This window comes from Oncorhynchus tshawytscha, linkage group LG06, assembly GCF_018296145.1.
Source record: "Oncorhynchus tshawytscha isolate Ot180627B linkage group LG06, Otsh_v2.0, whole genome shotgun sequence".
Lineage (NCBI taxonomy): Eukaryota > Metazoa > Chordata > Actinopteri > Salmoniformes > Salmonidae > Oncorhynchus > Oncorhynchus tshawytscha.
In genome coordinates, this window is record NC_056434.1 from 19,246,766 (window position 1) to 19,251,865 (window position 5,100).

Here is a 5,100-nt window from a genome sequence, read left to right on the forward strand (position 1 = left end):
TGTTGTTGTTTTTTTGTTATGCCTAGATGTTGTTGTTCCATAACCTGGTGCTATTTTGTTGCATTTCCTATCACTATACAAGTCAATATTGATATTCTGTTAGATCGAGATCAAAACAGTCCATCTTTGAATGGAAGTCGAGTGAAGAGCATGTTATGAAACCTAGTTGACATGGATGCGCCCTTGCTGCTATTGTACAAGAGCATCTGTCTCATACTGTAACTGTGACTGGAATATGTTTTCATAGGAACATGTCATCTGCATTGGCCTCTTAACATGCCATTAACTTCAATATATTAGGTGATAGTTTACAGTAGTGGCATTGCTGCTTGTTGTGATTGATCCAATACAACGCAGGTGTGTTCATAGAGTAGGTATGCCAGAGATACTCAAGGGATCGGGAGTGTTGCATTAATAGTCGTTGGAATTGTCTGAAAAAAAGCAGATTCATTTCAAACAGGCCCACTTACGAGGGAAAGGCTTGCTTACCACCTATCCTCTCTTTCCAATGGAGACATCTAGAGAGGAACCACACCTATCAGGATAAAGATGCTTGTCATTGAGGAGCACTAGAATAGCTACATGTCTCCTTTCAACAATGCCCTCCTTAACCAGTCATTTTGATATCAATCGCCCACTATGTGTGAAATAAGGACAAAGAGGCTACAAAGTCATAGCAAATGTCCATTCAGGCAACACACAGGAGAAGATACTGTACCATTCACCCCTGTTGATGTGTGTATCACAGAAAGACTACTTGTATGGCTGTCAGAGCATCTACTAGCTGTGGTATATTATTTACCAATCTCTAATGCGTTCACTCAATGGAACGCCTCCTCTTTCTAATAACCCTAGTAGAGTGCCGGCAAATGTCGTTGACAGATTTGAGTCTTTTTGTTCTAGGTTTTTCTTAGTTTTTTTCCCTTAAAAGGTTTTGAGGATATTAAAGAAGGCAGTAAATGTCCCCCTCCCCTCCACCACCCTATAGATGTATAAGAGATGAGGGACCATGATATGACTATGCTTAGATTGCTGATGGATTGAGCTGTAAACATTGGGCTGGAGAACCACAGCATTGCAGTGAGTCATTCTAGCGGTCTGGGCCTACTCAAGGGAGGCAAGCCAGCGTGTGGCATGGATTTCTGTTTATAATGCTGCTGTATGTCAGCAAACCATAGAGGTCTCTCCATCCGTCCAAACAAACCACAGGGATACTTGGAGATCTGGGTCAGGACTCTCTTCCCCCAGTCCTTGTGATGGGCATCTTGGGACCTGGGGACCTGGAGCGCTGCAGGGAGTGCAGGCTTTAGTGCCATTTAGTTAATTCACGCATAATGATTTACAATAAAATAGAAGAAAGATTTGAATAAGCCCTGAAGGCTGGTGAAACAAAGGCCTGCACAGCTCTCCATGAACAGAGTTGCCCACCCCTGTCTCAGTCCCTTCATCTGAAAATCATTGTTGAGTCTACTGTTTTGACAGGTGAAACAATCATGTTATTTTTTGCTTTGAGCTTTAGTATAAAATGACTAGGAAAAAAGGCAAAAAATAAACAAAAAAACTAATATAAAAAAAATTACTTGTGTTATAAAAAATGTTTATGTAAAATTGTCATATCAAATGTATTTCAAAATTACATTAAAACTTTTAACAGAAAGCAAAGCTTGTTTTGTTGTTTTCAGGGTTTAACCAAATAGCTTTGATCGTATGGTTTCACTTGCATTTTAGGTGAACTAGAGTAAGTCGTTTCGAAGTACAATAATTATCTAATCTAATTATCTCTAATCCTGCAAGCTCAAACTGTCTCAGCGTAGTGAGTGTTGCTCTCTCGCCACAGGAGGGTGCTCTTGGCCTGAAGATGGTTCACTATCAACAGGAGGGTGCTCTTGGCCTGAAGATGGGTCATTATCAACAGGAGGGTGCTCTTGGTCTGAAGATGGGTCACTATCAACAGGAGGGTGCTCTTGGCCTGAAGATGGTTCACTATCAACAGGAGGGTGCTCTTGGTCTGAAGATGGGTCATTATCAACAGGAGGGTGCTCTTGGTCTGAAGATGGGTCACTATCAACAGGAGGGTGCTCTTGGCCTGAAGATGGGTCACTATCAACAGGAGGGTGCTCTTGGCCTGAAGATGGGTCACTATCAACAGGAGGGTGCTCTTGGTCTGAAGATAATGAACTGTCTCTGTTGATAATGAACTATTTATCTTGTTAGCCGTACCAAATCCTCAAATTGGAGTAAAAAATGTGAAATGGACGCTAATCATATTTTTCCGACATTACTATAATTTTAAGATGATACCTCTGAAACCACCAGCGGTGCCCTTTTAATGGTTGTAAACTGCTTATTACAGTGGGCATCCAAAAGTATTGGCACCCCTGACTGGCAATGTACAAACAATACTTAATTAATTATACTGTTTATATTTTTTTATCTCAAAATACCAACATGTGAGAAATACTGTACTTTATTAATGTTTCAATGGAACCCACCAAAATCTTTTATTGATTTAATTAAAAATCAATGTCCTCTAAATCAAGGTTTCACAATTATTGGCACCCTTAAATGTTATTGTAAATAACATCTACCAAAATTAAACCAGGAATTAAATTGCACTTATTTAAATTTATCTAAGTCTTAAGGATCTATATTGAGCCTTTAGATCACTTCCTTTTTCACTGGGGTATAAAAAAGAGGTAACATGCATGCAATATCCCTTTGTCATCCAACACCATGAAGAAAACAAAAGAACTGGCAGTTCAAAAGAGACATATGGTCGTAGACCTTCATAAATCTGGTAATGGCTACAAGAAGATCCACAAACGATTGAATATACCACTGAGCACTGTCAGGGCAATTGTTAAAAAAAAAAAAAAAAGAGGATGGTGAGAGAAGCAACAAAATCCCAAGAATCCCCGTGAAATAATTGCAGGCCTTGGGGACGTCTTGGGGTCACCAGGTTTCAAAAAGCAACACGAGACCCCACCTCCACAACCACAGGCTCTTTGGAAGGGCTGCCAGAAGAAAGTCCTTTCTGACCCCAAGACACAGACGCAAACACATTGAGTTTGCAAATGTCATTTAAATTATGACTGGAAGAAGGTGCTCTGGTCAGATGAGACCAAAATTGAACGTTTTTGTCAGATACAGCATCGGCATGTTTGGTGGCGAAACAGAGATGTATACAAGGAGAGGCACTTCATACCCACGGTGAAATATGGAGGGGGGTCAGTGATGTTTTGGGGCTGTTTTAATTCCAGAGGTCCAGGGGCACTGGTTAAGATTGATGGCATAATGAACTCCACCAACTATCAGGCAATTTTGGCTGACAATCTGGTTGCCTCTGCCAGAAGGCTGGGGCTTAGCCGTAGGTGGACTTTCCAACAAGAAAATGACCCATAACATACCTCAAGATCCATACAGAAATGGTTCTGTGACAACAAAATCAATGTTCTGCCATGGCCATCTCAGTCGCCGGACCTCAATCCAATCCAAAACCTGTGGGCTGAGTGGAAGAGGGCAGTTGATAAGCGCAAACCCAAGAATGTGAAGGATCTTGAAAGGATCTGCATAGAGGAATGGTCCAAAATCCCTCCAAATGTGTTCCTTAACCTTGTCAAACACCACAGGAAAAGACTCCATGCTGTTATCCTTGCCAGAGTTGGCTGCTCTAAGTACTAAATGAGGAGTGCCAATACTTTTGCAACCTTGATTTTGGCTAAATGTATTTTGTATTAAATAATTGTATGATTTTGGTTGGTTCCATTGAAACATTAATAAGGCACAATATTTCTCACATGTTGTTATTTTGAGTTTCTCTATAATTGTGTTGTTTATATTTTTTTAAAGTACTGTTTGTGCATTGTCAGTCAGGGGTGCCAGTAATATTGGAGCCCACTGTATATGTATTTATCTAATTAGACTATTTCTGCAGTTCCTGCTGAATAAATAGCTTGCAGTATACACTCAGTAGACAGTTTATTAGGTGCAACTGTGTAGTACTGGGTCGGACATCCCTTTGCCTCCATTTTTTTGGGAATGGAAACGTAGCTAAATTGGTATCAATGTGCGCCAGGAAAACATTCCCCACACCAGTACACCACAACCACCAGCCTGTACTGTTGACACCAGGCAGGATGGGGCCATGGACTCGTGCTGCTTACGCCAAATACTGACTCTGCCATCAGCATGAAGCAACAGGAACCGGGATTCGTCGGACGAGGCAACATTTTTCCACTCTTCAATTGTCCAGTATTGGTGATCGTGTGCCAACTGGAGCGGCTGCTTCTTGTTTTTAGCTGATTGGAGTGGAACCTGGTGTGGTCGTCTGCTGCAATAGCCCATCTGTGACAAGGACCGACAAGTTGTGTGTTCTGAGATGCCATTCTGCACACCACTGTTGTACTGCGCCATTGTTTGCCTGTTTGTGGCCTTCCTTTTCGCTTGCACGATTCTTGCCAGTCTTCTTTGACCGCTCATCAAGGAGCTATTTTCACCTACAGGACTTACGCTGACTGGATGTTTTTTGTTTGTCACGCCATTCTCTGTAAACCCTAGACACGTGAAAAGCCAAGGAGGCTGGCTGGGTTTTTCTGAGATACTTTAACCTGCGCGCCTGGTACCAACGATCATACCTAGGGCTGTTGTGGTGACCGTATTACCGCGATACCAGTGGTCACGAGTCATAAAGGCAGTCAAATTCAGGAAACAGCAAATTCACCTCCTCCCTGTAGGCCGTCTCATCGTTGTTGGTAATCAAGCCTACCACTGTAGTCTCGTCTGCAAACTTGATGATTGAGTTGGAGGCGTGCATGGCCACACAGTCGTGGGAGAACAGGGAGTACAGGAGAGGGCTCAGAACGCACCCTTGTGGGGCCCCAGTGTTGAGGCTCAGCGGGGTGGAGATGTTGTTACCTACCCTCACCACCTGGGGGCGGCCCGTCAGGAAGTCCAGTACCCAGTTGCACAGGGTGGGGTCGAGACCCAGGGTCTCGAGCTTAATGACGAGTTTGGAGGGTACTATGGTGTTGAATGCTGAGCTGTAGTCGATGAACAGCATTCTCACATAGGTATTCCTCTTGTCCAGAGGGGTTAGGGCAG